We start from the raw sequence: 24528 nt of genomic DNA on the forward strand, positions 1-24528 counted from the left end.
GAGAGAGAGAGAGAGAGAGAGAGAGAGAGAGAGAGAGAGAGAGAGAGGATAAACAGAAGAAAATGGGATGGGGATATGCACTAATCATAATTGTGAATGTGAATGGCATGAATTCACCCATGAAATGGAAAGAAATAACAGAATAGATTTGATACTGGAATCTAACAATACACTGTTTAAAAGGGAAAAAAACTTGTGACAGAAAAGCAAACACAGAGAGTTAAAATAAGAGGCTGGAGCAGAATCTTGGCTGAAGTAAATAAAAGTAAGGGATAGCAATCATGATCCCCAACAAAGCAAAATCAAAAAGAGGCCTAATTAAAAGACATATTCAAAGAAAATACATTTTGCTAAATGGTACTTTAAATGATTAATAAGGTGTTTTATATATATATACACACACACACATAACAAGTTTCCCTACTTAACACCTCTATATATAGGGAATATTGGAAGCAGTGCAATGTATATTCAAAAAAGAACAATTAACTTACTGATAAATGATCAAGGGATAAGAACAGGCAATTTTCAGAAGAATAAATCAAAGCTATATAAAGTCATATGAAATTATCCAAATCAAGTAATTAGAGAATTGCAAATTAAAACAACTCTGAGATACCACCTCATATTTTTCTTAAATGACAGATGTTGAAAAGAATGAGGGAAAATAGTACAGCAATGAATGGTTGGTGGGGTTGTGAACTGGTGCAACCATTCCAGAGAACAATTTGAAACTATGCCAAAAGGTTATGAAGCTGTGCATACCCTTTGTGTCAGAAATACCACAAAGTGAGCAAATAAAAAAGGGAAATGCCTATATGTACAGCAAATATTTATAGCAGCTCTTTTCATGGTGGCAAATAATTAGAAACTGAGGAGATAATCACCAATTGGGAAATGGTTGAATAAGATCTGACATCCTTGTGATGGAGTACTATGGTGCTTTAAGAAATGAGGAGGGGAATGATTTATTTTTAAAATTTAAGATAAAAAGTATGATAACAGTTGTACACATGAAATCATGCAAAACATATTTCCATATCAGCCATATTACAAAAGAAGGCAAAGCAAGAAGAAAGCAACAAAATTATAATTCAGTTTGACTCAGAGTTCACCAAGTCTCTCTCTGGAGGTGGATAACATTTTTTCACCATGAGACATTTTGGTATTGTCTTGGTCACTGTAGTGATTAGAGTGATCAATTCTTTCAGAGTTGATAATCATTACAACACTGCTATTACTGTGCACAGTGATCTTTTGGTTCTCACTTCAGTTTGTATCAGTTAATATAGGTTTTGCCTTTTTTTTCCTGAAGTCAACCCCACAATGTATCCTCTTCCTTTTTTCATGTTGAGAAGCCTAATTTTTTCTGAGAAGCAAAATCTCAGAAAATGAATAGAATCAGAGAATCCACATAGATAGGGTCTCTGAAGACATCTAATCAAATGTAAAAACAATTCCCTGCTGAGACTTTAAACAAGCGATCCAGGAAACAAATATTTATTAAGTGCCTACATGTTCCAGAAAACATTCTAGATACTTTGGCTAAAGAGCCAAAAGTGACAAAAAAAAGTATATTCTCTACAGAATCTTACTTTCTAATAGGTGAGATAGTATACAAAACTATAGACTTGTACAAAGCATACATACAAAAAGCAAGTGTAAAATAACTTAGAAGGGGAAGACTTTAACATTAGACAGTGGGTGATTCCCTTACACAGAAGGGAGCATTTGATCTGAGACTTGAAAGAGACTAGGAATTGCAGGAATTGGAAAAGAGGAAGGAGAACATTTCATGCACAGAGGATAGCCATTCCAAATCTATGGAAATGGGCAATGGAATATTATGTGTGCAGGAGAGCAAATATGTCAAAGGAATGTATCATGGAATAAATAAGAAAACAAAAACTGGAAAGGTAGTTTGGGGCTAGCTTGGGAAAAGTGTCAAATACCAAATAGAATAATTTGTATTTGGTTCTAGAGTAGATAGGGAACCACAGAAGTCTATTGAACAGGCAATGATATGGACATATATATGCATTAAAAATAACCAATTTTCAACAATTTCTGCTTGAAAACCAGCAATGATTGGTAACATGCCACCACTGAAGCACTTCTATCTAACTCTAATCAGTAGGAGGATTTTTTTTTCATCTACTAACATCAAGCCTAAATTTGACTCTGCAGCTTTCCTAGAATGTTCCCTGTTCTACCCTCTGGGACCATACAAATAAAAAGTGCAATGAAAGACTGAAACATACAGATACCATCAGCTTGCTAAAGTGGTGTCATCTCCGTGGAATGTGCTAGGGAAGTATTTCTGAGTTGTTGGAAAGAAATTCTCCCAATACCCTCCCAACTGAGCTGCTTTGTAAAATTGTCTATATCATGAAAGGGGCCTGAGTAACATCAGCTTGGGCTTCTTTTTTTTCTTTCACATCTGAAGGAGTGAGTTGCTTCTACTTAAACAGTTTCCTGTGAAAGAAAACATAATTGGGAAAGACTCTGGGGTCTTTGTCATCATTGCTTTCCTTTATAGATGCCCATAAAACATCTCTTTAATTATACTTTCTAGAAATTTTCCAAGAACCAAAGTAAGGATCACTGATTTATAGGCTCTGTTTTATTCCTTTAAAAAAGTAAAATATTTTTTTCTTATCTAATCTTATATACCTCTCCCATTTTCCATAATCTCTCAAAAATTACTAAGAGTAATTTAACAATCATATTTGCTACTTCTTCCAGTATTTGAGGATGCAGTTTACTTGGGTCAGATTACATGAACTTAAAAATAAATATTGGCTGGCATCTCTTTACTGATCTTGGTTATAAATCTCCACTAGATTTTTTTTTATAATTCTGTTATTTTCATTGTAGAGGTTATTCCCCTTGACTGAGAATACGAAATAAGAGATTTAAGCAACTGTGTTGTTGTTAATTTTCTAATCCCATCCACAAGAAATAAACTTCTGTCCCTCCTTGAAGTGTCATTTTCAAATGTCTTCAAAATATAAATAAATAAAAACTTATATTGTCTTTAGTTTCCCTCACAATGTTCAGTTCACTCTGAGTATTAGTATACTTGCAGGACCATACTACAAATATCTATCCCATTACCCAGTCTTGACTCTTTTTTTGTTGCATATTTATTTTTAACATCTCTATTGCATGGTGATTTCCATATGTATCCAAACCATTATCTTCAGACAAATCCCATTTTATTTCTTCCTTACTGTTATTGTTTTCTTTTGTATCTTCAAAATTTAATTGCTGAAAATCTCCAATTCCTCCAAGTATGATATTCTTTATAAAATTTATGTCTATAGGATACTAAATATATACTCTGAACTCTTTGAAATCTATTTTCCCAAATTCTAGGGTACATAGCAGAATATCTCCATATTTTCTCTTCCCTTCCACAAATGCCAGTTTGGACTAGTCACTTTCTTTCTGATTTCTCATAGTTTGCTCCTCAGCAGTCAGCCAGGGAAAAAGAAGTTGGATTTTGAAGTTACAAAAAATAACTCTCACTGCCACAATGTCAGAAGACCAGACAAATTAGTGGATATAAAAAAGGAAATCACAACTTCCCTAAGCTTACATTATTATTATTATTATTATTATTATTATTTTGCTAAAAACCAAAGTTAGACCATTTTGAGCTACCTCAAAGAGTGAAGTAGAAGGAGGTGGAACCTGATATTTTAACACAACCCCACTCCACTTTGGATTCATGCATCCAAAAGCATAAGACAGGTAAAATATATTCTGCCTGGATAAATCTGAAGCTAGTTTTGGACTGCCTATTTTTTTTTCTTTTTGTTTTTTGGTGAATTAATACTTATTTTGATATGAATATATTCAGTCTTAATGGTGCCTTGTGAGTTATAGAAGTCTTTTGCCATTGCTCCTGGAGAGAAGAACAATTAATTGCCTCAAATCTGGTCATTTTCCAGAAGAAATATTCCTGAAGTTTGGGAGATGAAGAAGAAAGCAGAAATATAAAATGTATAATTGGATATTCTCCAAACTATTATGTTCTGATAAAGATCATGTAGCAATCTTTCATCATTACGAAATAGTTATATGTTAAGTAACTGTGTTTTGCACATCATTGTGTTAATATTCTTTGACTTCTTTATGTTTAGCATTTTTTTTGTGTGAGGAAATAAATTGTTTTATCCATAGGTGATTTATGTGCTACGTAGAGAACTTTTCATTGTTCTTTTTTAGGGAAAATTAGATATTAGCCATAATATAAGATAGAATTGAAATCATGTCTAGGTAAATTAAATGAGGGTTTAATAAGGTAAATTATATGAAACATAGATCCTAAGCCCTCTTATCATTAGAGGCAATGGTTCTCAGGATTGAGCCTAATTCAAATTCTATTCCTGGGTAGATAACAAGGAGTAAGTATTGTAGCCCAGTCCCTCTGGGCCACTTAGAAGTTTTTCAATCTTAGAAGAACATTGCACTTCCACTGAGATCTCACAATGAGAGAGAAAAGTGTCAATACTGTATTTGATTCCCTCTTTTTTTATCCCTCTGAGTCTATAAAAAGTGTTTGTGCCTCCATTTTGATGGTTTAGGCACCAATGTATATGGAGACCAAGCAACAGGGAATTTTCATTATCACTAATATTGGAGGCTGTTGGGTGCCATTTATGTGGAGAGCAGTCACTAAGGAATTTTCAAAAGGTGTGTAATTTGAGGCTACGTTGTTCTTGATTATATTATGATACAATATAGATTCGGCTATAGTTTATAAATAATGGTTTGTTTTTCATCTGACCTTGAACATTGTGTGTGGTGGTAGTAATTAGATATGGTATAGGTGGTTGAGCTCAGGGATTGTCCTTCTATATTCATCACTAGTCTTTGGGGTATTTCAACCTTAGAACACATCTAACATTCTTTAGAGACAACTGCTAGTTTAGGGTATAAGTCTAGACCAATGCATTATCCTAAAAATTACCTTGAAGAAGCTCTTTTTATTTTAGAGGCAGGGAGTAAAATTTTCAAAGGACTGTTTCTCATCAAAGTATCAAATCAGGAAGGAAATGAAACAAGAATATCTTAATTTTTTAACAGGGAAATAAAAAGGGTGAAAATAGATGTGATGTACTTAAGAAAAAGGCAGAACTAATAATATAGAATATAGATAGGTAGTGCCATCCCTGAATGCCCTGAATGCCTTCAAGGCTTAACTTACATCACTGCCTCTGCAGAAAGCCTCCCCCATTTTTTCATTCCATGTTCACAATCTTCAGGTCGATAACTTTCTTTTTAACACACACACAATACCTACACATATATGTACGCATGGATATATGTATATATGTGTGTATACATACATACATACATATATGTCATTTACATATTGTCTTCTCCATTAGAATGTGAGCTCCTTTGTAACAGTGTTTATGCTTTATTTAGACTTAGTATATAGTAAGTTCTTAATAAATACATCTTGATTGATTGGCTGACAACATAGTAAACTTGCCACAAGTGTTTTCTTTTCATATCTATTAATTTTCCATTATTGTGCTTGCAGTTGCAGTTTAAGAAACATTAAATAATAAATTCATTCAATCCTAAATAAGGACTTATTTCATTAATTAGCCTTACCAGCAAAGTATCAAGAATCATTACCAACTTCAGCCAAGGGGTTAGTTATAACAAAAGAGTTTAATAAATGCTTGCTGACTGATTGATTGACTACATTAGTTTAACATGGGACTGCCAAAGATAAAGGTCACTCAGAGTGACTCTCACTTTGAAATTAATTTTAGTATGATGCAATTGATGCAGTCCCAAGGGATATATAGTAGCTTAAAAAAACAACTTTATTGATTAGGTTGTCTAGCACTTCAAGTTTTGCTTTAAGTAAATTTGTAATTGTCATGGTACATGGCTGAATCCAAAGAAAATGATCCTTGAAGCTCCCAGGTTTGCAGGGAAAACTCTGGAAAATGTTTTGACTGCTTCTTATAGTTGAGGCTGTTATATTGAAATAACTGCTGAACACTAATTGCTTCAGGTGTGAACCAGTTCCATTTTTAAAGAAATTTTCAATCACTTTTCTAATATAAATTGAGTAGAAGCTTCTCCTTGAAGTATGCACATAATATAATCACAACATATTTCCAAGAAATATCAATTCAATAACCAGTAGAATTCAAAAGACAGCTTGATGGGTTGAGAGAGAGGGTCACATGGCCAACAAAACAGAGGATTAAGCATGTCCTTCAATCCCCATTACTTCTTAAAACAAAGAAACAAAAACAAAAGAAAAGAGAAATTATGTAGTGCAATTAAAATTGGCTCCACAAGACAAGATACCACAAAGCTAAACAAGGCAATAGCCTAATGAATTAAAAGTAAAAAAAGGCTAATACCTAGTCCTCACTTAACATCTTTCACCCACTAGCCTCCATGACCCAGCAGGGCTGAACAAACCAATTTTGATTGTGCAGCAAGAAAGAGTCTATAGTTTTCCTGTTGCCATAGCCTCTGCTAGCAAATGCAGTTCTTGCCCTTACTCAAGCATTCTGTTGCAACAAGCAGCAGATCTCAACTCTGCCTAGTTTTTGAAAAGAAGAGTATGTTTATATTCTGCCTGAAATAACTTGGCCCTCATTTAGGGAAACCTGAGGCTGTAGAAGTGTTAGTCAGAATATCCACTCCACCATAACAACAACAGACATTCATTTATCCCGATCAGAGGACTTAAGAATGATGGAAACTGGAGCAGAGAGCAAGAATTTGTTTGGCTATACTAGGCCTAAATAAAGGGGCCTGTCTTCTACTTGAAACCCCTCCTGTTTCCAACCTTCTGAAGTTACTAGGTAAGGGAATTGAGTGCATCAAAATATGAATTTCTCAAAGTACTTTGAGCTCTAGTCCTAAGAAGCAAATGTACCAAACTGGGGAGAAAGGGTAAGAAAGTAAATGATACTGGGATATATAAGGGGAGAAAATGTAAAATTACCAAATATCTTAGGAGGAATTAAATTCTGTTTAAAACCTGAGGTCACACAACTAAACCAGATAATATTCCAAAACCAGAATGATTTGTGACACAAATCAGAACATGTAGGGAAAAAATTAGACAAGAACCAATTGCTGAACAAGTTGTGAAATATGATTGTGATAGAAAACTACCTTGTTGGGGTGGTGCCAAGATAGTGAAGTAAGAGCAGTGACTTGCTTGAGCTCTCCCCAAAACCCCTCCAAATACCTATAAAAATGTCTCTAAACAAATTCTAAAATAGCAGAACCCACAAAAAGACAGAGGGAAACAAATTTCCAGCCAAAGAAACCTGGATGTTTGATTGGAAAGATAAATCACTCCGGGCTGGGAGAGGAACATAGCTTGGTGTGCGAGTGCAGGCCTCAACAAACCTGGAGCAGACCTCAGAGGACTGAATCACAGGTAGCTGTGGTGGTTTCCAGAACTCTCAACCCATGAATGTCAAAGACAACTTAGAAGGTCAGTGGGAAAAGTCTGTGTCTGTGGTGAGAGAGAAAAGCATGGTGGTCTCAGCTCCAGTCCCCAAGCTCAGCCCTGGGTTGGCATCTGGGTCCTGAGCTTTTGGTCCGCAGACTGAAGGGGAATCCAGTGGCTGATCAGAGAGGGATTGCAGGGCTCTCTCTGCTGGTGCAGAATTCTCAAGCTTTGCCCATGCTTGTATCTGGGTCACAGTTCTGGGTGGTGGTCCAGGGGCAAGGAGGAGCACTGGTGTGGTGGAGCTTGTAGTGGTGGTGGAGAGGAAATCCTCCTCACAGTTCAAGGCAGAAAAGAGTGCTTGTGGCCACTCACAGACCAAAGCACAGGCCAGAAAAGGAGTAAACACCTCAACCTTGATCATAGCACCTTGAAAAAACTGAAAATTTATAGGTCCCAAGAATTTTCTCTGAAAATATCTGCACAAAATACCTGAAGCTTGGGACAGTGCATTCTCCACAGAGGAAGCAGACTCTTACCTTAATAAAGAGTTTGTTACTCAAGTAATTGGCTGGGATCATGAGTAAGCAGTGCAAAAAGAGTCAGACTATATCATCTTCCTTTGATGACAAAGAAAATCAAAACATACAACCAGAGGACACAAAGTCAAAGCTCCTACATCCAAAGCCTCCAACAAAAATATGAATTGGTCCCAGGCCATGGAAGAGCTCAAAAAGGATTTTAAGAAGTAAGTAAGAGAAGTAGAGGAAAAACTGAGAGTGATGCAAAAAAATCATGAAATGCAAGTCAACAGCTTGCTAAAGGAGACCCAAAAAAAAATACTGAAGAAAATAACACCTTAAAAAATAGCCTAAATCAAATGCAGAAGAGGTCCAAAAAGCCAATGAGGAGAAGAATGGCCTAAAAAGCAAAATTGGCTAAATGGAAAAGGAAGTCCAAAAGTTCACTGAAGAAAATACTTCCTTAAAAATTAGAATAAAGCAATTGGAAGTTACTAACTTTATGAGAAATCAAGACACTGTAAAACAAATTCAAATGAATGAAAAACTATAAAACACTGTGAAATATTTCATTGGAAAAACAGCTGACCTTCAAAATAGATCGAGGAGAAATAACTTAAAAATTATTGGACTATCTGAAAGGCATGATCAAAAAAAGAGCCTAGCCATCATCTTTCAAGAAGTGATCAAGGAAAACTGCCCTGATATTTTAGAACCAAAGGGCAAAAAAAAAACAAAAAAAAAAAAATGAAAGAATTCACCGATCATCTCATGAAAGAGATCCCCAAAGGAAAACTCCTAGGAATATTGCAGCCAAATTCCAGAGTTCCCAGATCAAGGAGAAAATATTGCAAGCAGCCATAAAGAAACAATTCAAGTATTGTGGAAACACAATCAGTATAACACAAGATTTAGCAGCTTCTACATTAAGGGACCACAGGGCAAAGAATATAATATTCCAGAGGGCAAAGCAGATAGGATTATATCCAAGAATCGCCTACCCAGCAAAACTGAGCATAATCCTTCAGGGTGAAAAATGGTCATTCAGTGAAATAGGGGACTTTCAAGCATTTTTGATGAAAAGACCAGAGCTGAATAGAAAATTTGACTTTCAAATACAAGACTCAAGTGGAATGTGAAGAGGTAAACAGGAAAGAGAAATCATAAGAGACTTATTAAGATTGAACTGTTTACATTCTTGCATGGAAAGATGATATTTGTAACTCATGAGTCCTTTGTCAGTATTAGGGTAGTGGGAGGGGAAAATTATATGTATGGATAGATATATAGATAGATGGATAGATAGATAGAGGTCACAGGGTGAGTTGAAGATGAAGGGATGATATGTAGAAAATAAAATTAAGGGTGAGAGAGAATTTTACTGGGAGAAGAAGAAAGGGAGAGGTAGAATGGGGTAAATTATCTCACATGAAACAGACAAGAAAAGGCTTTTACAGTGGAGGGGAAATGGAGGAAAGTGAGAGGGAATGAGTGAATCTTATTCTCACAGAATTTGGCTTAAGGGGGGAAAACATACACAATTTGGTATGGAAATCTATCTTACAATACAGGAAAATAAGGGGGGAAGGGGACAAGAGAGCAGGGGGATGATAGAGGGGAGGGAAGTTTGGGGGAGTGGATAATCAGAAGCAAACACTTCTGAGGAGGAACAGGATCAAAGAAGAGAATAGAATAAATGGGCGGTGGGATAGGATGAAGGGAAATATAGTTAGTTTTTCCCAACATGACTACTATGGAAGTGTTTTGCATGACTACACATTTATAATGTGTATTGAGTTGCTTGAATTTTCAATGAGGGTGTGTGGGGAGGGAGGAAGGGAGAAAATTTGTAACCCAAAGTTTTAAAAACATATGTTAAAAAATTTGTTAAAAATAATTTTTAAAATAATTAAAAGAGATAACTTAGCTAGCAAAGAAAGAAAGAAAAAGAAAACTACCATGTTGTAAAAAATGATGAATTCAATGATTTTAGAAAAATGTGGAAGGACTTGAATGAATTCATGAAGAGTGAGATGAGTAGAACCAAAAGAACATTGTATATAATGACAGCAATAAAGACAACTCTGAGTAAAAAAGTTATTTTGAATATTGTAAATACACAAATTAGCTCTGAAGGACTTATGAAGAAAGTTACTATCTGCATCCAGAGAAGGAACTGATTAATACAAAATGTTTTGAATAATTTTACATATGTGTATATACCTATTTGAGTCTAATGGTAGCCATCCCCAAGGCAAGGGGAGGGAGATGGGAATAAAAGAAATTTACATGAGAATTTTGTTGTACATTATACAGGAAGAGAAAGTTGTGTATAATAGATTTGTAGTCTTATGCACAATCTTTTTTTTTTATTGTACTACACTGTGGAAATGCTTGTTTTATTCTCTAATTAAAAACAAAACAAAACAAAATAAAATTACAAATGGAAGAATTTTTGCAAATAGAAATAATTAACAAAACAGAAACAAAGAGCATTAACATCAATATCTCCCCTCAGAAAAATAAAAGAGAAATCAAGGAATATAAATGTATTAAAATGAAAGACAATCTCAAAGAAAAAGAAAAAGCAATAATTATAGTTATTTATATTTCTATATCATTTATTTTATATTTATTATTTATTCATATTTATGTATTATATATTACAACATGATTTAAAAATAAGTATATTACATTGATCTCTAGAACAGCATATGTAGAGACAGCTGAAGGATCAATGACTTTCCATGAAATATGGCAAGTCAAAACCAGAAATATATAATGTAAGAAATTATATGTGTATACACACACAAATATATATACACACATCTATATGAAAGTGACCCATAACATCCATATGTGTGTGTGTGTAAAAGTGACCCAGAATGTCAAATCACAAGAAAAATCCACAGAATACCTCCAGAAACAAAGTCACGACCAAAAACATATGCGTTTCAAACTTCGGGAGATATACTTGTTCAATTTCACAATTCAATGAAAAATAAACTTTACAAACAACAAGGGATTCTATGAAACTAAAGGAAGAGAAAGTCGAATCACACAAGACTATTCTGTACCCACCAGAAAATCTAAAAGGGAAAGGAAGAATCCATTTTTAAAAGCTAAGGAGCTAATAAGAGAGCACAGTGGATAGAGACTAGATAGACAGATACTGTGGGAGTAAAGGAAACCCTACATCAAATCTGGCCTCAGACACTAGCTATGTGAACCTGAGCAAATAATTTAATTGTTGTTTGGCTCAGTTTTATTTTTTTTTCCAAGTGTAAAATGGGGATAATAAAGATCACATACGTCATAGGATTATGGTGAGGATCAAATGAAGTAATATTTATAAAATAGGCTTAGTAAAGTGCCTAGTATTTAAAAAGTGCCATATAAATGCTTATTACTTTCCTTCCCTACCATTTAAAATGAAACCTTAGATGAAATACCTGGCAAACCTAAGTCTAATTGTCAATGGAAAAAGTAGTTTCAATAAAAGAGAGTCATTTTAAACATTTGGGTGAAAAAAAAGCATTTTGATTATTTGTATCTCTCTCTCTCTCTCATTTTATCAAAAAATAAAATATATAAACCTTTGGTTAATTTCATTCAATAAAAGAAAAAAAGACAACCAAATTACCATTTATGAAAATAAAAAGGGTGAATTTATTGCCAATGAAGAGGAAATTAATACAATAATTAAGAGCTATTTTCCCAACTGTATGTCAAATCAAAAAATGTGAGTGAAATGGATGAATATTTACAAAAAATATTAATTCTAGATTAACAGAAAAGGAAATAAATTACTTAAATAACCCCATTTCAGAGAAAAAAGAAAGTGAAGAAACCACCAATGAACTCCCTAAGAAAAAATCTCCAGGACCAAATGGATTTATGAGTGAATGCTACCAAACATTTAAAGAACAATTAATTCCAATGCTACATAAACTATTTGAAAAAATAGGTGATGAAAGAGTCCTACCAAATTCTTGTTATGACACAAATATGGTGCTCCTACCACAACCAAGAAGTGTCAAAACAGGAAAAGAAAATTATAGACCAATTTAACTAATGAATATTGATGCAAAAAAATTTAAATAAAATATTAGCAAAGAGGTTACAGCAATTTACCTCAAGGATAATACATTATGACCATGTGGGATTTAAACCAGCAATGCAGGGCTATTTCAATGTTTGGAAAACTGTCAGCATAATTGACTACATCAATAACAAGCCTGAAAGAAATCATATGATTATCTCAATAGATGGATGGAATGCTTTTGTCAAAATACAGCACATTTTCCAATTTAAAACACTAAAAAGCAAAAGAATAAATGGAGTTTTCCTTAAAATGATAAGTAACATCTATCTAAAACCATCAGCAAGCATTATATGTAATCAGGATAAGCTATAAGCTTTACCGAGAAGATCAAGGGTTAAACAAAGATGTCCATTATCAGCAATGTTTTTTTTTTTTAATGTTGCACTAGAAATGTTAGCTTTAGCAATAAGAGAAGAAAAAAATTGAAGTAATGAGAGTAGGCAATGAAGAAACAATGCTATTACTCTTCTAAGATGATATAATGGTATACTAAGAGAATCCTAGACAATCAACCAAAATTTACTTGAAATAATTAATAACTTTAACAAAGTTGCAAAATATAAATTAAACACACATAAATCTTCAGTACTTCTATATATTACTACCAAAGCCCAGCAGCAAGAGATAGAAAGAAAAAGTCCATTTAAAATAACTGTAGACATTATAAAATATTTGGAAATCTACCTGCCAAGACAACTGGGAAATACATGAAGGTATTTACAAATAAAGTCAGATATAAATAATTGAAAAAATATCAGTTGCTCACTGGTAGGTTGAGCTAATATAATAAAATGACAATTCTACTTAAATTAATTTAACTATTCAGCATCATAACAATTAAACTACCAAAACAGTATTTTATAGTGCTATAAAAATTATTTAAAAAACCATCTCAAAGAAAAAATGGTCAAGAATATCAAGGGAATTGATGAGAAGAAATACAAGAGAAGGTGACCTAGCCATACCATATGTAAACATATCATAAAACAGCAATCATCAAAACTACTTTGTGCTGACTAAGAAACAGAGTAGTAAATGAGTGGAATAGGTTAGGTATATAAGACACAGTAGTCAATGACTATAGTAATATACTGTTTGATAAACTCAAAGACCCCAGGTTCTATGATATTTGACAAAAACTGTTGGGAAATCTGTAAAATAGTGTGGCAGAAACTTGGCATAGACCAGCATTAAGATGTTGGTATACCAAGTATACTGTATTCCATGAAAAGGCCAGAATTTGTACACCATTTAGAAATGAAGGGTGATACCTTAAGCAAATTGGGAGATCAAGAAAGACTTTACCTCTCAGATCTATGGAGAAGGGAAGAATTTAAGACCAAACAAGAAATAGAGAACATTATAAAATGCAAAATTCATAATTTTTATTATATTAAATTATTTTTTTTTTGCATAAACACCTCCAATGCAACCAAGATCAGAAGGGAAGCAGAAAGTTGGGAAAGATTTTTTTTATAGCCAGTGTCTCTGACAAATGCCTCAGTACCAAAATATATAGAGAAAAGAGTCAAATTTATAAGAATACAAATTATTCCCCAATTGATAAATGGTGGAAGGATATGAAGGCAGTCTTCAGAGGAAGAAATTAAAGCTGTCTATAGTCATATGAAAAAAATGTTCTAAATCACTATTGATTAGAGAAATGTTTCTTCTGGTTTCTCCCATTAATTCTAATTCTTCTTTACAATGTGACTAATGTGAAAATAGGATTAATATGAATTATGTGAATAGCCTATATAAAATTGCACATTGTCTTGGGGTGGGGTGAGAAAAGAGAAGAGGAGAAAATTTGAAACTCAAAATCTCATAGAAGTGAATGTTGAAAATTGAAAATAAATAAGTTAATTTAAAAAAAGAAAAAAATATTATAGGACTTCTGGGAGCCAAGATGGTGAAGTAAGCACTAAATCACTGTCTCTCTCCCATATTCACTTCTAGAAAAATCATACAATAATGCCCCAGAACAAATAGTGGAACAGTGGAGCCAGTAGAAAGATAAGGTGTAGCATTATTTTAACCTGGGGAACTTGGAGGTGCAGTAAGAAGGCTCTGTCTTATTCAGGTAAAAGAAAAGCACATTCCAGGACAGGAAACATCCCAGAAAGCCAGCAGCAAGCTCACCTCAGCATACCAGCAGAAGATCCTGAGCTCCGGGGTAATGGAGCAAGCAATTGACAACAACAGAGCCCACCACATGCCTTAGCATAGCCAGGGAACTGGCAGACTCCAGCTTGAAGAACCACTATGTACTTCAATGTAGCCCTGGAGGAAAAGTGTCCTCCAGTGGTCAGACAGGCCATTTTCAGATGAAGAAATTAAAGCTATCTATAGTCATATGTAAAAAAAAAAGCATTAAATCACAATTGATTAGACAAATGCAAATTAAAACAACTCTGAGGTACCACATAACACCTATCAGATTGGCTGATATGACAAAAAAAGGAAAATGATAAATGTTGAAGAAGTTTGGGAAAATTGGAACACTAATACATTGTTGATGGAGTTGTGAATTGATCCAACCATTCTGGAGAGCAATTTGGACCTATGCTCAAAGGGCTATAAAACTTTGCGTGCCCTTTGACCCTTTGACAAAGTTGGCCCTCGCATAATTTTGCTGTTACTGTGTAAAATGTTCTCCTGGTTCTGCTCATTTCAGTATTGCTTCATGTAAATCTTTCCAGGTTTTTCTGAAATCTGCCTGCTCATCATTTCTTGTAGAACAATGGTATTCCATTACATACATGTACCACAGTTTGTTCAGCCATTCCCCAATTGAAGAGCATCCCTTCAAGTTTCAATTCTTTGCCACCACAGAAGAGCTGCTATAAATATCTTTATACATGTGGGTCCTTTTTCTATTTTCATGAGCTCTGTGGGATACAGCCCTATCTCCTCCATGAAAAAAGCTCAGTCAAGAATCTTTATCCTATTACATAGCCATCTAGATGATTTTTTTTTCCAGCACTGCTTTGTACATCTACTTTTATCAGCTCCCAGGGTGAGTAGCCCATGGGTTAAAATGGCTATGTGGAGACAAGAGGGTTGTTCTTGGAACATAGGGAAAATTTTAACTATGTTCTAATTTTCAAGTCTTTATTCAGCTCTTTGATTATCTCTTCCATGGCAAAAACTACTCTAAGACTTCACATTATAGGTTCAATACAAAAGGGCTGGCTTTTATTCAGATTAATCTATGTCAATTGGATAATTTAAAATCACTAAGACCTACACCCTCCTGTTTAGGCTGGTATTCATAGGTCAGTTACACCCTTTGTCATTTTTTGAGTCTTTCAGTTTTTAAGCAATAGATTATTTTGCATTTTGGAAGGTTTTATACTTTGTGATGCAATTTGCCAACCATACACTCAAGGCTTTTGTTCCTGGACTTACTGTGACTGCCCAGGTTGGATCCCTTCCTTCAAGCATCTTCCCTAAAACATAACTTCCAGCTCTTACAGCAATACCAGTCCTGCTGGCCTGAAAGTGATGCCAACTGCCCTTACAACACCTGAATCTCTGTGTCCTAATGAGAGCCATTTACCACCCCAGGCCCTTACTCTAATTTCCAAATACAAAGTCTGACAAAGCTCCAGCCAAGCAGCACAGCAATTTTTCCTGCTCCTCCTTAATCCATGGATATGTTTATTCAAGATGTTCCTGACTCTGCCACTAGCCAAGCTTCAAATAACCTTTCCTCTCAGAACAAGGCCAAGATCCATCAGTGAAAAGAAGATCAGAGCCTGGTCAAAAAATCTAAGATGAAGACAGTGTTGTCTCAGGCTCAACTAAATGTATTCAACATTAGATTCATGAAGCAAAAGTACCTCAGTTGACAGCAGATCCTAAATGTGGCTGATAATTTGAACCTTACTTACAAACAGGTCAAGACCTAGTTGAAGAACAAGAGAATGAAGTCAAAGAGATGGCAGAAAGAGACCATGTGGTCAAAGAATGGCAACAGTATGGTTATGGTTCAGAAAGGATCAGCTGTTGGGGACTACATAAGCTTCTACTCTTCATTTCACCAGCACCATATGATGAACTCTTCTGGAAACAACCCAGTATGGGGCAACCACACTTGGAACAACCAGTTCCAGCATGTTAAAAAGGGCACCTATCAGCACCAGATGTTTTAGTACCCCTACCCAGCCAGTGACTTAGGGGTTACCTTTGGAAATAAATGAGTGAGGTCTGTTCCATTAACCCACAGACTACTGTGAGTTTTATTGTACTCCACATGGTGGAATATCTCCCAAACTACTCCATGAACATGCAGCTGACCCACAGCAAGTCAGAAGAAGACTATGATTATCAGCAGGCCAGTGGTACTCAAACACAATTCTTAGATCCCAGAGGGGTACCTATAGTACAGTCATAATCTGGGCAGTTAATTTCCCCCCCAGAAAAAGTACTCTTCCCAGGGGTCTTTATCAGTGGTTTCCTTTCCTACCTTTTTAGTATTTCTGTTTCATGACTGGTGTGATTGGTTGGTTTATATGTGTGAACACATATCTTATCTGCAGAGGGTCACTTTCCTCTTTAGATTTTGCTGGCTGCCTCCAAGTTTAGGCACTATTGGACTATTTTTATAGAAAGACCTTAAGATTCAGAATCCTGATCTAATTGACAAGATGAAACTCAGTATCAGCTGAAGAAAATGGCACTGAAAAAACATGAAATGCAGAAAGTTGGGTGGGCGGAATTTGATGTCTTTGGGTTTTAAACTGAGGTTTTTGTAAAATTTTGGTTAGGATAGTAAGAAAGCTAGTTGTCTTTATGGATTTTATCCTTAATATATTCTTTTAATAGAAATAGATGAAAGTTCATGCTTGTGCCATCCCTCTGAGATTATCCCTCAATTTATCCCTGAATATGTTTCATTTGTACATAGTTGTTTGCATATTCTTTCTCCCAATAGATCGTGAGCTCATTTGAGGACAGAAACTATCCTTTACCTTTTTTTGTATCTGAAGTGCTTAGCCCAGTGCCTAGCACATAGTAAGCTCCTTAATATATATTTGTTGATTTGAAGGAAAAAAAAGTCACTAAGACCTATTTCCTCATGACCATGAAGGTATTGGTATCAACAGGACTCAAATTTATGAGATGTGCTCAATCCTTTCAATAAGATGCCAATGTTCACAAATTCAATCAAAAATCTTCCCCAAAGCACCTAGAATCTCAGCTCCTGAGACAATTCTATATTTCAAATTAATTCTACTCAGTTTATAACTAATCTTACTTAGTTTATTGAAGATCCCAACTTTTTTTCTTCTTCTTTAATTCTAAATTTTAGTATCTAATCATGTGAAATTAGTTCATTAATTTACAGATTATAATACCATTTTCATTGGAAATCTTTCTTTATCAACAGAAGTACTTATTTGTTCTCATTGTGTTAGCTATTGAATAAAAATTATTGACATTCTACCATCTCATATTTGGAATCATGGATGGAAAATTATAACTTAGAAGAACATGGAATATCAATAATGGTGGCAGTTTACGCATGATATGTTACTCTCACAACAAGCCCTTGATATGTGGCTGGTTATGAGTAAATAGCTTTAAAATTTTACTCAGATATTCTTCTGAATGAAAGACTATCTTGATCTCAACAATTCCTATTGCCCCCATTCTAAAATTTCCTTGCATTTTACACATACATAAATGCTTATATGCATGCATGAGTATGTATGTGTATATATGTATTTACATATGTGCATACACACATATACACACTAAATTTGTCTGGGAATATGTGCACGTGTGTTTATGTGAGTGTATACATGAAAGAGAATTTTGGAATGGAGGCCACTAAAAGTTATAGAGATCAAAAAAGCCTCCCATACATATACATATATGCATATAGGTCTAATAAATACATAAACATACTTCCAAAATTACCTTTTATTTATTTCCTATATTTTAAATTTATTTTTTATTTATTTCCTATATATATGTTTCATATATATATATATATTTCCTATATATATATGCATGTATGCACATATAAAATGAAATTATGTATGTATAGATAGATGTGTACATGTCATTTCAATGGATACACTATAAGCTCCTTGAAGTCAGGGGCTGTTTTATCTTTGTCTTTGTATCTCCAGTGCTTATCATAGTACCTGGTACATAGTAAACACTTTAAAAAATGTGTGTTGATTGATGGAATGATAGATTGCTTATTCAAATGGTTTCTTTGCAAAAGTAGTCCAAAACTACAACTGTGTGATTTGAGCATTTTGATGTGCCCAGATTTTCTTGGCTGTTAGCCAGACCAGTGAGAATTAATATTAAATACAGATGAGGTTAGTTTTAATCAGTAGCCCTACCTCCACCACCTTCCATCTCTGGTTTCCATTCTTGCTTTCTCAAAAGTCTGATGAGCTGTGCACTTATATAATTGGAGTATGAGCTTTTGAAATTGCCCTGAGGAAATTGTCAGGTTTATGCTAAAGGAGAATACTTACTCAGGAAAAAGTTAAAATAACAATATAATAGAATTTTGTTCATATTAATTCTTCTTCACTATTATTTTCATATCTTTTTTATGATTTATATTTTAGCATTGCTTTAAAACCATTCAACACTGCTATATCTATCTTTTTAAAATCAATATTTTTCCTAGAAATTCTATGTGACATCATTGCATGAAATCCCACACTCTTAGAAGAATTTAGATGATAATCTCCATATTTGTTTGCAAAAATTCATTGTGAATGTGTTCCCAATTAATGATATGTATAACCATTAAAAGAGATAAGTCAGTAATTTAGGAAGAATGTGGATCATAAGATAAATGACTCACATGTGACCTTTGCATCCCTAAGATATTAAATAAACAAGTTGAAGGCTCTTAGCATTTTGATACATCTTCTGTGGATGATGCATTGAGGAAACATGGAAAAAAAATCAAATACGGTGAAATAGCCTTCAAAGGTTTAATCAGGCAGAGCCAAGATGGTGGAGGGAAAGCAGTGACTTGCTAGAGCTCTCCCCCAAACCCCTCCAAATACCTATAAAAATGGCTCTAAACAAATTCTAAAGCAGCAGAACCTACAAAAAAACAGAGTAAAGGTTTCAATTATTATAAGTGAAAGTAACACTGGCATCAATTTTCACTTGATAAATCACAGTATTCAAAGTAACTGTCTTTAAGAAGTTTTGTTTTGTTTTGTTTGTTTATTTGGTTTTTTTTTACCTTACCTCTATGGGTCAAGAATATCTGAATTTTCATATAACTATTGATATACCTAGACACTTTGACAACTGAGATGAATTATCAACTCTTACCATTCTTTAAATTTTCAGTTAATTTTGGACTCATGGTGATTAGAATCATGTTACTTATTTGCCAATGGTTGAGTAAAGTTCTAGCAAATTTCCTCAATACTTTGAGCTTCTTCTAATTAAGTGAATTGAAGTTAGGCAAGAATTAACCAATCTGAGATTTTGGGGTATCAGGCAAAGTTGAAAAAAAATTAAAACAAGATCACCTTGATGTTAGAAGAAGAAATTTTACTAAAATAAAGTCAAATTTTTCATTTTAAATTCCCACTATTTATAATATGACTATGATGATGATACTCTATCAATATAACATTTTAGTAACATTAATTTTTGTCTAAAACATGTTATGTGCATTATTTGAATGATGCTTTATGAAGTATTTTTAAAATAACACATATATTCCTAGTATAATAATGGTTATCATCTATTCCATTAATTTGGTACTTTAATGAAGCTATAATCTATGTATATACGGACTTTGTGTCTGTATACCACTGTCATACAGTCTCAACCTTCATTATTTTTACCTAGTTTCTCCATATATTTTCCATAGAAGAGCCTCCTAAAATGCAAAAAAAAAACTTTCTTCTCATTATTTTAACAGAATAAGGGTACTTGATCTGTTTGTTAACTCTTATTCTTCTCATATCACCAACCTTCTTTCATGCCAAGCTTACATATTTTCAATGATGATTTGTGTGTCACTTTTTGCACATCATCATTGTCAATATGAATGCAGCCTACAAATGCCCACCAGTGCTTTTTGCTGCTTAATATCTTAATTTTGATTCTTACAACAGTGTAGTTTTCCATGCTTCAGAGTCATGTAACATCATGGGAAAAAAAAAAGTTAATGTAATAAAAAAAAATGCAATGAATTTGATATCAGTATTCCTGGGTTTTACTTACAACTCTGATAGTTACTTTTTTCCCAATGTGAATCATTTAAACTCTTTGCACTTTTGTGGCAGCAGCACATTTGTTTTCATTAGAAGAACAAGATAGTTTACCAAATGCAATGGATCCTCTTAATATTTAATTAATTATTACCTCAAATATTCTATCTTCAATGGCAGTTTAAAAGACAATTACTGGTGATTGTGCATCATTACTTACCGAATACTGAAAAAAGGCATGTAGTTTGAGTATGACATATCTTTATTCATTTTGTTATTCCCATGAAGATGCCCATGCCCTTGTCTTTTATAATAATGGTAATTTCACTTGGAAATCTTCATAATGTTGAAGATGCTATTAGTAAAATATATTTCTGGTCCAAAGATACTTGTCTTAACTTATGCCTTGCCACTGGACTCAGTGACTCTGGAGGAAAGAGTGAGGCTGATGATTTTGCACTGCTCTACCTCACTTGAATTCAATTCACTTGCGAGTCAAGACATCACCCTTCAGATTTCACTGGTCCTCTTTGAGATAAAAGGACAAACAACAAACTGTAAGTAGTAATAGCTGTCCCTTGGGGACCCAACTGACCAATTCAAGTTGGGTGATGCAACTATTGTTTCTTCTTGGGACAGCTAGGTGGCACAGTGGATAGAGCACTAGCCCTGGAGTCAGGAGGACCTGAGTTCAAATCTGGCCTCAGACACACAACATTCACTAGCTGTGTGACTCTGGGCAAGTCACTTAACCCCAATTGCCCTCACCAAAAAACAAAAACTATTGTTTCTTCTTATTCCTTTTATTCTTGTTCTTCCTCCTCCTCTTCTTTCTCCTCCTCCTTTTCTCCTTCTCCTCTTCCTCCTCCTCCTGCTCCTCTTCCTCCTTCTCCTTCTTCTCTTCCTCCTCCTCCTTCTGTCCTTCTGCCCACATGAGGAGTCATACACTTATACGTAGGTGCTCTGTCCAAAGGAATATAATTTTTGATCACTAATACTTTGCAGGGTATCTTGGGATTTGGGAGTTATATTTTTTCTTCCCCTTATATCCTATTATTTTTTCCAAAAAGCTGGGACAATTAATTATTTTGCTTTGCATAGTTTTATTTATAATTTCTTGAAATACAGCTCTGAAAAAAAAAGGCTTTGAAAAAGCCCATTATGATTCAAATGGAGATAAAATGAGACAAAGATGGCCTAATTTGTCTTCCCCAAAAAGAAGAAGACCCTCACAGTATCTAGCTCATCCAAATGCTTTCACCTAAAAGGTTTGATCATCTAAATTGATCAAGAACATTTCTTGTACTTAATCAGAAGCCTATAGCAGACTGATTGAATTGAGAAGTGTTCTCACTAAGGTATGATATCGGATCATACTATAATTCTACTTATTTAAATGAAGTGAAGTGATTTTATTTATTGACTCAATCAACCCCTAACCTTACAACTTTATTATAACAAACACACACATTTGCATGCATAGGTGTATATGTATGGACATATCATACATGTATACACAAATATATGTCCATGTGTATACACACAAACACACAATATATAAATATATACACATGTGCACACACATATGTGTGTGTATGTGTGTGTGTTTATTGAATACTTCCTGCCATTGTGGAATGGAATTGAAAGAAAAGTGTGATATAAATTATACTATTAAAAAACATTAATTCTTTTAAATAAGCTGGAATTCTATCATTCTTAGTTTTCTGATTTTCTAGCTTGTAGGATTGTAAGAATTAAAGCTTGAGGGGACCCTAGAGATCAGCTAGTCTCATACATGCTTGGACATAGAGAAGAAAAGGTGTATAACTTTGAAAGCCAAAAAAAATGTGTTACACCAGAGATAAACTGATATTTAGGAGTATGGAGAATGGTAATTCAATGGTCAGATTTCTAAAGCACTTTTTCATCAGTAAGATGCTAAAAAAATACATTATCATTTCCTTTAGAAAGTAGTCCTCAGATATATATGAATTAATCCTTGAATCAACTGTCATGAACTCACCTACTCCCTCTCTGAGATACTAAGCAAATTGATATAACTTATGTGTATTCAATCATGCAAAACACATTACCATGTTATTCATATTGTGAAGGAAGACACAGACTCAAAGGAAAACACACATACACACAAACATACACACACACACATTACAGAAAGTGAAAAACAATATGCTTTAATCTTCTTTCAGACTCCAACAGGGGGATAGCATTTTTCATTGTGAGTCTTTTGAAATTGTCTTGGATCATTGTATTGGTGAGAATAGTTAAGTCATTCATAGTTGATTATCATACAGTATTATTGTTACTTTGTACACTGTTCTCCTGGTTCTGCTTCACTTTGCATCAGTCAATATACATCTTTACAGGTTTTTCTGAAACCAGACTGCTCATCATTTCTTATTGCACAGCAATATACCATTACAATCATATACCACTACTTGTTCAGTCATCCCCCAAATTTTTGGAAACTTTGATAGGCAAAAATTTTATATCTAGATAATGATCTGACCCAAAGATAAAACTTAATTTAGGGTAAGATCATTCTTGGCTAAGAATATATATAGATATAGATAAAGATATAGATATAGATATAGATACAGATATAGATATAGACATAGATATAGATATAGACATAGACATAGATAATAGATATAGATATATACACATATATATGTAGATATATATGTATAAAATGCTCAGCCTCTCACTCAGTTCCTTGCACATAGCCAATATTAATTACTGCTTGTTGAATTAAATTGAATTTAGTAGTACACTACATTTTGTCACTATCAGTCTTTTCCATCTAAAGTTATCATGCAAAAAAATGAAAAAAAAGAAACTACTAAGTCAACTGGGAGTATGTTAAATTTTATTTATATCCAAATTTATTCACACAAAGACAATCTTTTAATGCATACCCCTTACTAAGCTATAAATAATTAATCTTTTTATTGCATTATCATTCTATCAGTTATTGTAGTATTTCCCAAGAGAAAAAAATACCCACCTACCATTACTGTCATATCTTTCTCTATGTTCCCATAAATATGTATTTATTAAGCATCTACTATGTTAAAGGAGAGAAAGGGAGAGAGAGAGAGACAGAGAGAGAGAGAGAGTCTTTGACCTCCAAGAGATAGGCTCAAGAAAGTGGAAAGCATTGAAATCTCCTCAACCCTTAGGATATCTAAAAAAATGTTAGATTTATATGTAGATTTAGAATGTTCAGATTTAACCAATTTTTTGTTAATTCACAAGAAATTGTCTTTTCCCCCACTTTCCAAAAGCTTACCAATTTAATATAATTTCCATTAATGTCATTGCTATTATGTCTGATGCAATTATGAAGGTTTTTTAATGTCATTACATCATATTTCAAACAATGAATATGCTATAATGGTTCATATCTATTTTATAGTTTGCTCTACCCCTCTCTTACCTCCATGTATTTGTTCATGGCTTATGGAAGAAATTATTGATATTCTGCTCATGAACTTAAGAGTCTTTGAAGTAGGTAATATAATAATATGAGCTGTAAACTTATGTGAAATCTAAGATTGTTTTAAGATTTCAATGACATTTAAATTTCTCCACTATTATTTTAGCAATTTAGCCTATGTTAGTATTTATTTACTAGGCAGAACAAGTACATCAATAATGGAACAATGTTGGCTGAACTGAAAGTTTAATTTTGAGCTGAGTGATTCGCTCTGTGGATAATACCAAACATTCAACTGAGATATATCAGCAATGTTCCAAATATCCAAAAATAGTTCTGTAAACAGTTCTACATTAGGTCAGCAGTAAGTCAAGGACTCTGTGCTTTTGATTTGAAAAGCTTTTGCCTGTAGAGTTTTAATGCAGTGAACTAGAGTATATAACACTCAGTAAAAGGGCTACTATGTTGGGTACTGCTAATAAACAAAGGAAAACCACTTTCAAGGAAGACCATTTTCTAATAAATAAAAAGTTAACTTGTATCCAAACAGAGGTCTAGAAGAACACCTTGTTTTTGAATGGTCTTTAATTCCTTTTTAGTAGGTATGCATTGTCTCTTTGATGTAGGTAGTCATCTAATTCTTATTAAGTATAGTACATATTTTACCATATTTTCTCCATGGAGTATTATTCAGTTTTTCTGTTGTTGTTGTTGTTGTTGTTGTTATTGTTGTTGTTGTTGTTGTTGTTGTTGTTGTTGTTGTTGTTGTTGTT

At 33.8% G+C, this 24528-nt stretch overlaps 1 pseudogene; it reads left to right on the forward strand.

Annotated features, from left to right (window-relative positions):
- LOC114024391 overlaps positions 1 to 16475 on the forward strand; it is a 36632-nt pseudogene extending 20157 nt beyond the window's left edge.
- Positions 16476 to 24528: the final 8053 nt, after the last annotated feature.

Source organism: Vombatus ursinus, unplaced genomic scaffold (assembly GCF_900497805.2).
Source record: "Vombatus ursinus unplaced genomic scaffold, bare-nosed wombat genome assembly UNPS02014821.1, whole genome shotgun sequence".
NCBI classification, from domain to species: Eukaryota; Metazoa; Chordata; class Mammalia; order Diprotodontia; family Vombatidae; genus Vombatus; species Vombatus ursinus.